Source organism: Tamandua tetradactyla, chromosome 3, assembly GCF_023851605.1.
Source record: "Tamandua tetradactyla isolate mTamTet1 chromosome 3, mTamTet1.pri, whole genome shotgun sequence".
Taxonomy (NCBI): domain Eukaryota; kingdom Metazoa; phylum Chordata; class Mammalia; order Pilosa; family Myrmecophagidae; genus Tamandua; species Tamandua tetradactyla.
The window spans coordinates 19343902-19355948 of NC_135329.1; positions in this window are offsets into that span (position 1 = coordinate 19343902).

Here is a 12047-nt window from a genome sequence, read left to right on the forward strand (position 1 = left end):
GTTTTAAATTTAACTATTGCTTTCCTTAGTATTCCTTTATAAAAGGTCAGTCAACATGCTTTCGCCTTCACCTGGTGTTTTGGTTTGTTAATGCTGCTGGAAATGCAATGTATCAGAAATGGGTTAGCTTTTATAAAGAGAATTTATTAAACTACAAGTTTACAGTTCTAAGGGCATAAAAATGTCCAAACTAAGGCATTCAGAGAAAGCTACCTTCACTCAAGAAAGGGCCAATGATGTTCAGAGTTTCTTTGTCAGCTGGGAAGGCACATGGTAACATCTGCTAGCTTTCTCTCCTGGCTTCTTGTTTCAAATGACTTCCACAGGGGCATTTTTTTCCTGCATCTCCAAACATCTCTGTCTGTGTCAGCTCTAAAGTTTTTTCCAAAATGGTTCTCTCTTTAGGTCTCTAGTAAGTGACCTCACCTTGAATGGGTGAAGACACAGCTTCATGGAAACCACTCAATCAAAGGATCCCAGTCCCAATCCAGTGGGCCAAATCTCCATGGAAACAAATTAATGAAAATGTCCTACCCAAACAATATTGAAGCAAGATTAAAGAACACAGCTTTTTAGTGATATGCACCAGTTTCAAACTGGCACACCTGGGAAGAAGAACAAAAGGCTTTCACCTTTTGAAAGCACCTTTTGTGCTTTCACAAGGCTATTTACATAACCCAACCATCTGCCACAGCCTCATGGCAAAGAATTTGGCTAAGTGGAAAAGTCTAGTTTCAATATATTGATGATGTCATCTTAACCAGTAATTCTGTTTCAGAACTAAAAGAAGTTTTCAGGCTCATTGCTATCTCACCATGACAGTCGGGGATGGACAATTAATCACGGCAAACTGCAATGCCTTGGCTGCCCTGTTAAATTCTTAAATGTTGTATGGTTGGGTAAGACAAAAATTATTCTTTCTGCAATCATTGATGAGGTAAAATATTTTCCTATGCCACATACATCAAAACAACTAATGGCGTTCTTGAAGTTGTGGGGTATTGGAAATCTTTTGTTCCTCATTTAACCCATATGCTAAACCTTTGTATATGCTAATTAGAAAAAGTCTTGCTTGGAAATGAGAGGACCGCAAGCAGGCTATTTTTGAAAAGGCAAACAGGGCAATAGCACAGGCAGAAAAACACTGGGGGGTGTAAATCCAGACCTGCCCTGTGACTTGAATGTAGCCAGCACTGATACTGTCTTTGGGTGGGGTCTCTAGCAGAGGTAACATTCTAAATGAATGCCACTTGGCTTTTGGTCACCATTATGGAGAGGCAGAACTGAGATACAGTCCCCTGGAGAAACAATTGTGGGCTGCATATAATGCCTTATTGCAAGTGGAGGGACTGATGCACAGATGCCCCGTCACCTTGAAAACAGCCATCCCTATTTTAGGAGTAGATAACCGACATGGTTTCTGAGCCACATTCTGGCAGTGCCCGATTGGGCATGCTGACCAAATAGAAAAGCCTACCTGCTACAGTGCAGCATTTCCAATACTACTCCTCTGAGTGCAGAATTGCATGAGATTCTTCGACCAGTGTCCTATTCAACAGCTCAAGTTATTGCACCTGAAATAGCTGTTGAAATGCACTCTATATAAGGCATGGGTACCAGTTCCAAGTCTGCTTGGTGCACTGGTGGGTCTGCTAGCAGGAAGCCTTCCACATGGATAGCTGCGGCAATACAACCCAGTACTGACACTATATGGTGGGAGACTGGTGCTATGAAAAGTCTTTAATGATCTAAGTTAAGAAAAATAGGGATAGTATTAATGCATGAGTCAGATGTGCTAACTGTCTGTACTGAGAGCTGGGCTCTTTACAAAGGCCTTATGACCTGGATGGCAACCTGGAAATAGGAACAATGGACAGTTATAAGTCACCCCTCTCTGGGGACAAGAATTGTGGTAAGATATCTGTGATGCCTTCCAATGACAAAAGTTCCAGCTACCAATCATGGGCATTGGCAGCCATTGGACATCACTAGAGAGTGACTTTTTTTTTTTTTTTTTTTTTTTTTTTTTAAAGGAAAGACAGAGAGAAGGAAGGAAGGAAGGGAAACATTTTTTTAAACATTTTCTTGTTTTATTGTATTCTGTTTCTCCGTTTTTGTTACATGGGCTGGGGCCGGGAATCGAACCGAGGTCCTCCGGCATAGCAGGCAAGCACTTTGCCCGCTGAGCCACCGCGGCCCGCCCACTAGAGAGTGACTTTAAAGCTCCCTGAGTTGACAATGTAGGCTACCACACCATATGGGACACACTGGTCACAGACCCTAGTGACCCTGTGCAAGTAGGTTACATCAGTCTCCTTTTGCTCTTGGAGTGGGTGAGGTATGCTTTTACAGCCGTGGACATGACTATAAGACTGTTGATAGCTTTCCTGGTGGGGAAGGCTAACTGACAGGCCACCCTAAGATGTTTGGAGAAAGTGAGCATTCTGTATTGACTGCCTACCTACACAGATAGACAGTGATTGGGAGACCCCTTTTACTGGGCAGATAGCCCAATCCTGGGCCATGGATCAGAACATCATGTGAATGTTCCATCTGCCCTACAATCCCATAGGTGCAGTCGTTACTGAAAGAATGAATGGCTTGTTAAAGAAACAGTTAAAAGAAGGTAAAAGGTCCTCACAACAGTGGACTAAGAAATTCTATCAAGCCTTAATTCACTTGAATGCAATGCCATAGGCTGCAGCCCCAGCTGCAATTGAAATGCTAACGCAGGATGTATTCAGGTTTAAGAATATAAATTAAAGTGCCAGTTGCTTTACAGACTAAAAAGGGGGAAAAATAATAATTTGTTGCTGCCTATGCCTCAGACATGCAAATGGGGGAAAATGAGGTCCTTTGGCCTCAGTGCTAAGCCGCTATGGTCGTTGGGAATCTTTAGCCCATGAGGAATATGAGTCACCCAAAACATTGTAATCTGACACACAAAAAACTTTCTTTTAAAATTTTTATCACCAATCCAGGGCCTCATATTCCCATAAGAATCTTACATATAACTATTTGGACCTAGACTAATGAATAATGCCATGGTGGAGGACTCTCAAAATTTGCAGGGGGAGAATATGTTGTATTTAAAACCTTCCCATTATGTTCCTTTGCCTGGTACATTGTTGTCAATCAATGGAACTCTAGCTTGCGTATTGTTATATCAGCAGAAATTACCCCTTATTGTTACCCATGAACATCTTATTTTTCACCCATAGCACCCTATCAAACGCCTTCCTACAGCTGGTTTAGTGGTAACACATGCCCACAATCGAACCCAATGTTGGGTTTGCACAGACTTGCCATCTTCAGGTGCACTGGCCTTCCTTGGACTGTGACCCCTGCAAATTGAACTGCATGGAATAACTGGCTGAATTGGCAGAATTCAAAGCATTAGAAAATCTGAAAAAGAATCTTCTCATTTACAGGATATTGTACATGGGGACAGTCCTATATCCCCAGTACCTTAACTGGACATGGTTTATTTCCCTTTCTTGGCCATGGTGGCATCTCTTTGTGGGGTTGTTATCTCTGTGAGTGTGGGACTCTTCTGTTCTGTTGTCTTTTATACTGTTGTGGAATATGTTGGAATATACATGCAATGAATCTCCTATGGTCAATGTAGTGCGCAGAAAAGGAAGGGGTAAGCTCAGGTATGAAGAATGAAAAGGGTGCTGGAAATCAGAGGAGTTTCAGTAGATACTGTCCCAGGGCTAGGAGGTAAAATTTCCAGTCCCACAAGGGGCAGAGGTGTGAGATCACTCATATAAGGCTGATGCCTGGGAAGGCGGGAGCCCCAGCAGGACCATGACATGGAAGTTCTGTTTAAGCAGAGGCTCTGGATAGCAAAAGTGTGTCAACACTAAAGGATAGGGAGATATAATTAGTTGATAATCTTGGAGAGGCTGATTTCTCTGGGTTTTAGGGTTTATTTGAATTAGGAACCATCTGGAAACTATAGGTTTCATGAAAGCAAATTTAATGCATGAAACTTTTATAGAGTCTCAGTGAGAGCCCTAGGTGCTCTTAAGAGTTAACAGGAGTGATACTGGTTGGGATTTAGCAAACCATGGCATTTAGCACATTTAACTGAAGCTTGTATTGCATAAGAGTAGCCTCCAGAATAACCTCTTGACTCTATTGATCTCCCTTAGCCACTGATGACTTATTTTATTACACTTCTTTCCCTCCTTTTGGTCAGGAAGGTGTTGCTGATCCCACAGTGCCAGGGCCAGACTCATCCTTGGGAGCCATGCCTCACATTGTCAGGGAGACTTTTACTCCTGAATGTCATGCCCCACGTAGGGCGAGGGTAATGATATTCCTTGCAGAGTTGGGCTTAGAGAGAGAGGCCACATCTGAGCAACAGAATAGTTTTCCTGGAAGCAACTCTTAGTCCATGTTACAGGTAGTATTAGCTTCTCCACTACAGAAATAAATTTCATAAGGGCAAACCTCAAAATCAAGGGCTAGGCCTATTTTCTTGTGATCCCCCAATGGTTGAGAGGGTCCCTGGGGTTTCCCATATGGAAAACTTTAATTGTTCCACATATTTATTTTTCTTCAGACCCTCAAGGGACTCTACAAGTACTTTTAATTATTAGCCCACCATAATTGACATGTATCCTGATATTACATTAACCAATCAGAATTACAAGACCTCATTCCCGTTCTGGACTCCCAAAGGTTGGGTTGTTTAAATGAGCTATCCAGACAGGTTGATTTACATTGTGTGTTACAGAAAATTTAGTTCTAGATATAATACACCTCTCTGCCTTTGGTTTCATACAGTAGATGAAGGTCTAGGGTACACCACTATCATCTTTTACCCTGTATTCTGATATACCTTGGTCCCAGCCAGATTGACTTTTTTTTTTTTTAATCCCTAATTAAGGCCTAATCTCTTTTGCAGTTACTCTAACTGTATCTGTTTAGAGCTATGCTATCTTTCAGGGCTGCAGCCCTCCATTTCTGCATCTTAGGTGTCACAGAATTACTCAAAGTTCCAGGGAAATATCAGTTAATATGCCAATAGCTCAGTGTCTCAGAATCTAGGAATACATTTATAACTTCAGGCTAAGTGTGACCACTATAAGGGCTTACAATCCATGCTCCAACACTGTCTCCAAAGTTTATTCAGTTTGTTGTGTGCCTCTCAACATCCTTCCTTTTTGCAGCTGCACCATATTCCTTCAAATAAATGTATCACAGTTCACCAGTCCTCTTCACAGCCATTGTACCCTTGGGCTCCATCTATTGGGCATCATGGATAATGTTCAAAATAAACAATCCATGTATTACAGTGTCCTCACTTGGTTGTACAGTCAGCAGCACTCTCAATTTTAAACAGTTTTCATTGGTCCTTAGTGACAAAGAACTGATAAATACAGCTTCACCACATATCAAATCAAAACTACCCCTTATCACTTGTTCACCTCCTCCGCATTAGTTGCCCCTGGTAGTGCTGTGATACTGTTGGTCTTCTTGTTCACTGTTGGCCATAGTATGTGTTTTTAGTTCCCCCCCATACCCCTGTAGTATGACGCTTTGTCCAATGTCAAACCTTTGAAATAGTTCATGTAAGAATGTATTTGTAATTGTAGATTTAATCAGTGGGATGCATGGCACTATACATCCCCTTTCAATCACATTCACCTTCAATATGGCAATGTCACTTATAACCCACTAATTAGTTACCATTACTTCTATCCATTTCCTTGCATTTAAGTTCAACCTCATTGGCTAGCCTTTCCCCTATTTCTAGCTTCTGTCTACCTCTAGGTCTGCTATATTCTACAGTGTAACCTCTGAGATTGATTACCTTTGCAAAAGTCATAATAGCAAAATCATTCAGTATCTTTTTGAGACTGACTTTTATTACTCAGCATTATGTCCACAAGGTTTATCCATTTTGTAGATCTTACTGCTGCATAATACATGTGTAATATATATACACCACATTTCGTTTATCCACTCAACTGTTGATGGGCACTTGGATTGTTTCCATCTTTTGGCAATTGTGAATAGTGCTGCCATGAACATCAGTGTGCAAATGTCTGTCCATGTCACAGCTTTCAGCTCTTCTGGGTATATACCAAGTATGGTATTGCCAGATCGTAGGGCAGCTCAATACATAACTTTTCTTAAGAATCACCAAAATGTCTTCCCCAGTGGCTGCACTATTATACATTCCCACAAAAAGTGACTAAGTGTTCCAATTTTTCCACATCCTCTCCAATATTTGTAGTTGTCTGTTTGTTTAATAACAGCAATTCTTACAGGTGTGAGGTGATATTGCATTGTTGAATCGATTCACATTTCCCTTATAACTAATGATAATGAGCATCTCTTCATGTGCTTTTTAGCCATTTGTATTTGCTCTTTCAAAAACTGTCTATTCATATCCTCTGCTCATTTTGTAACTGAGTTGTTTATATTTTTGTCAAGCTGTACAATTTCTTAATGACACAAGATGTTAAGTCTTTATTTAATATGCGGTTTCCAAGTATTTTTTCCCATTGAATTGGCTGCCTCTATCTTTTTGACAAAATCCTCTGAGGCACAGACACTCTTGATCTTAAGTAGTTCTAATTTATGTATTTTTTCTTTTGCTACTTGTGCTTTGGGAATAATTGAACAAGCTGCCTCCTAAATGATTCTGAAGATATTTCCCCATATTATTTTCAGAAGTTTTATGATAGTGGCCCTTGTATTTAGGTCTTTAATCCATTTTTGAATTAATTTTTGTGTAGGATATAAGGTAGGAGTCCTCTTTCATTCTTTTGGCTATTGAGATCCAATTTTCTCATGCTCACTTATTGAAAAGACTATTCTATTCCAGCTCAGTGGATTTGGGGCCTTATTGAAGATCAAGTGACCATAGATTTGGTGGTCTATCTCTGCACTCTTGACTCAACTCCATTAGTTGATGGCTGTATTATTTGTGCCATTACCATGCTGTTTTGACCAGATTTGGCTTTATAGTAAGCTTTAAAGTGAGGAAGTATTAGTCTTCCCACTTCACTCTTCTTTTTTAGCAAATCTTTAGCTATTCAAGGTCTCTTTCCTTTTCAAATACATTTGATGTCTAGTTTTTCCAAATCTTCAAAGTAGGTTGCTGGGATTTTGGTTTGTAGTGCATTGAATCTGTATATCAATTTGGGTAGAAATTCAACCTTCCTATCCACAAGTATAGGATGTCTTTCCATCTTTTTCGGTCATTTTTAATTTCCTTTAGCAATGTTTTGCAGTTCTCTGTGTACAAGTACTTGACATCCCTGGTTAGGCTTATTTCTAGATACCTGATTCTTTTAGTCACTATTTTGAATGGATTTTTTTTCTTAATTGTCTCCTCAGATAGGTCATTACTTGTATGTAGAAACATAACTGATTTTTGTACATTAATCTTGTATCCTGTCACTTTGCTGAATTTTTTAATTAGGTCAAGTAGCTTTGTCACAGATTTCTCAGGATTTTCTAAGTATAGGATTGTGCTATCTGAAAATAATGAAAGTTTTACTTCTTCCTTTCCTATTTAGATACCTTTTCCTTCTTTCTCCTGTCTAGTCACTCCTAGTACTAGGACTTCTAGTACCATGTTGAATAATAGTGGTGACCATAAGCATCCTTGTCTCATTCCTGATCTTAGGGGCAATGCTTTTACTCTCTCACTGTTGAGAATGGTACTGGTTATGGGCTTTTCATATATACCCTTTACAATATTGAGGGAGTGTACTTCAGTTCCTAACTTTTGAAGTGTTTTTATTAGATGATGCTGAATTTTGTTGAATGCTTTTTCAGCATCAATCAATATATCATTTTTCAATATATTGAAAAATTTTAATACATTGAAAATTTCAATCAATATGTATGATTTTTCCCTTTCAATTTATTCATGTGCTTTATTACATTGACTGATTTCTTGTGTTGAACCATCCTTGGATTCCTGGTCTAAACCCCACTTGGTTGTAATGCATAATTTTTTTAAATGTATTATTGGATTTGATTTGCTAGTATTTTGTTGAGAATTTCTGTATCCATATTGATTAAGGATATTGGTCTGTAGTTTTCCTTTCTTTATCTAGTTATTATCCAGTTTTGGTATTACAGTGATGTTAACTTCATAAAATGAGTTTGGTAGCATTCCTTTTTTCTCAGTTTTTTTTTTTTTGGAATAGTTTGAATAGTATTGGTATTAGGTTTTTTGGAATGTTTGATAAATTCCCCAGTGAAGCCATCTGGTCCTGGGCTTTTCTTTATGAGAAGAATTTTTCATAATTCAATGACTGATTGAATCTCTTTACTTGTAATTGGCTTGTTGATATATTCTACTTCTTCTTAGGCTTTTCTTTATGAGAAAAATTTTTCATAATTCAATGACTGATTGAATCTCTTTACTTGTAATTGGCTTGTTGATATATTCTACTTCTTCTTGGGTTAGTATAGGTAGTTCATGTGTTCCTAGGAATTTGTCCATTTCATCTAAGTTGTCTAGTTTTTTGGCAAACAGTTTTTCAAAGTTTTCTCTTATGATTTAAAAAATTTCTTCAGGATCCATGGGAGCAACCACCTTCTCAGTTCTAATTTTATTTTCATCATCTCTTTCTCTTTTTCTTTTTCAGTCTAGCAAGGGGTCAATCAATTTTATTGATTTTTTTTTCAAAGAACCAACTTTTGGTTTTGTTGATACTTTCTGTTGTTTTTCTACTCTCTAATTCATTTATTTCTGCTTTAATCTTTGCTATTTCTTTTCTTTTATTTGGTTTGGGGTTAGTTTGCTATTCTGTTTCTAATTTCTCCAGGGGAGCTGTTCAGTCCTTGATTTTTGCTTCTTGTTTTTTAATATAGGCATCTAGGGCAACAAATTTCCCTCCCAGCACTGCCTTTGCTGCATTCTGTTAGTTCTAATATGCTATATTCTCATTATCTTTCATCTCCAGATTTTTATCAATCTCTCTAGCAATTTCTTCTTTGATCCACTGATTATCTAAGAGTGTGTTCTTTAATCTCCATATATTTGTGAAAGCTCTGGTTCTTTGGTGATTATTAATCTTCAACTTTAAAATTCCACTGTGATCAGAGAAAGGGCTCTGGATAATTTCAGTCTTATTAATTCTATGAAGACTCAGTTTTGTGTCCCAGCATATGATCTATCCTGGAGAATGTTCCATGTGCACTAGAGAAGAACGTATACCTGGTGTTTGGGGATGTAATGATCTGTATATGTGTATTAGGTCTAATTCATTTTTCACATTATTTAGGGTCTCTATTTCCTTGTTGATAGTTGTCCTGTCTATAGTGGAGAGTGGTGTATTGAACTCTCCCACAATTATTATTGAAACATCTATAGCTCCCTTCAGTTTTGCCAATATTTGCCTTATATTCTTTGGAGTTCCTTGATTGGGAGCATAAACATTTATGATTGTTACTTCCTCTTGGTGAATTGTCCCTTTTATTAATATGTAGTATCCTTTTGTCTCTTATGATATCTTTACATTTAAAGACTTTTGTTTGATATTAGTATAGCTACTCCTATTGCCTTTTGTTTATAGCTTGCATAGGACATCTTTTTCTATACTTTCACTTTAAACCTGTTTGTATCCTTGGGTCTAAGACGTGTCTCTTGTAAGCTGCATATAGATGGATCATATTTTTTAATCCATTCTGCAAACCTGTATCTTTTAATTGGTGAGTTTAGTTCATTCATATTCAAAAGTATTACTGCAAAAGCAGTTCTTGAATCTACCATCTTATCCTTTGGCTTTTATCTGTCAGATCTATATACATATTTTTCCTTCTCTCTCTTTTTGTCCTTTAAATTACCCTTGCTGGTAGTCTTCAATTCCATGCCCTCCTCCAGACCTCCCTCTCATGGTCTTTTTTTTTTCAGCTGACAGGATTCCTTTAGTATTTCTCGTGGGGCAGGTCTCTTGCTGTCTAGTTCTCTCATTCTCTATTTGTCTTTGAAGATTTTAATCTTTCCCTCAATTTTAAAGGACAACTTGGATGGATAAAGAACTCTTGGCTGGAAGTCTCTCTCATTCAAGATCTTAAAAATATCATACAACTGCCTTCTTGGTTCCAAGGAGCCTGTTTAGTAGTCTAAACTCAATCTTATGTATTTCTCCCTGTATGTAGTAGATCACTTTTCTCATGCTGCTTTCAAGACTTTATGCTTCTCTTCAACATTTTATAGTTTGATTTGTATGTGTCTTGGGGCTTCTTCTATTTGGGGCTCATTGAGTCTTTTTGATTTGCATATTTATATCTTCTATAAGGTTTGGGAAGTTTTCCCTGATTATATCATCAACTAATCTTTCCAGCCCTTTACTCTTCTTTTCTCCTTCTGGTTCAACCAATAATTCTCATATTTGCACTCCTTTTATTGCCTATCATTTCCCTAAGGTCTAGCTCCTTTTTTATATCTTTCTTACCATTTTTTTTGTGAACTCTAGTTCAATTGTTCTGTCTTCTAGCCCACTTATTCTTCCTTCTGCTTCTTCAGATCTGCTATATTGTTTTTTCAGTATATTTCTAATTTGGTCTACTGTATCTTTCATCTCTGTGAATTGCCATCTTTCTACTAAAACTTTTGAACTCTTTTTTATGCTCTTGTAGTGTCTTCCTGATATCCTTTACTTCATTATAAATATCCCTGAGTAGTTGTTCTGTATTCTATGTCCCTTCCAATGTTTTGATTTAGTCATTCGGCTGGGTCATTTCTCCTTGGCTCTTCATGTACTTTGTGATTTTTCTGTTGCGTTCAGGGCATTTGTTTATCTTAATAAAGCTATTTTGCAAGTTGGTTTCCTTCACTCATCTACAGTGTCTTTCCAGACAGAACAGCCGGTGGCATGAGGGGGAACCAGAGAAGTCACCAGGGCCCAGATGGAAGCTGCAGGCCTTGTGTGAGGACACTAATGATACCTATCATAAGCGAGGTTTAAAAGAATGAGTGTGAAATGCTTAGAATGACACCTAGAATATACAAAGGGCTTAATAATGTTAGTGATTAATTATTATTACTGCCGTGACATTATGCTTACATAACTGTATGTCTCCCCGATACATCCTGAGCAGAGATTTTCATCATAGTGCAGTGCTTGGCAGAAAGTCGATGCTCAATGATAATTTATGGAAATGATTTAGACAGAAATGAGACTCTACTTCAGGGTTCCATAATATTGGGAAGTAAAGGTAGAGAGGCAGGGTAATTTTGGATGGCTTTAAAAGCCAAGTCTCAATTATATTTAGTGTTAGAGGAAACAAGACCCACTGAGGGTTTTTGAAGAAAGGATAAGGAAAGGTGGCTTATTATGGAACATCAATCTAATAAAGGGGTGCATACTTGATTATATATGGGGTGAGATGGGGTTGTTAAGCTAATGACACATCCCTCTTTGTCAAAAACCCCACTAGTCCCACCTCAGTGTTTCTGGGATTCATTTTTCTGTTGTGCTAAACTTATTGGCAAGGACTTGATTATAGCGCACCATAAGTGACACAAGTAAATTCTTGTCAGAGGCAAACCAGAAGAGCTCCCCAGCAGATTGGGGGGCTGAGCCAGGGGCAAGGAAGAGCGGGCACATCCAGGACAACGGCACAGAGACACCAAGTCCCCTCCTCCAAGATGACTGTATGTCATGAAATAAATTGGATTTAAACCCTGAAGGAGGAAAGAAGAGAAAGGACACCAAAAGGTTAAAACAAACATAATTCAGTAACGGAAGAGAGCTGAGAAAAAAGAGGACAGTCCCATTCACTTTGTTACAATGAGGATTAGAATCATGTGGATAGGAGCCTTAGGCCTTCTTTTATCACCAATGAGATTTTTCTGCCTGGAACTAGTTCCCTGAAATTATTGCCAGGCCACTAGGGATTTGATTCCTACACCTGGAAGGTGAGGAAAGGATGTAGACAGATGAGCCAAAGGGTCATGGGCTTAGTAGCCTGACATCGTTGCTGTAGAGGGCTGCTGACAGGGAAGAATTTCCTCCTTTGACATTAGACTCTGTACTGATTAGGGAAGGAAGTGAAAAACTGAT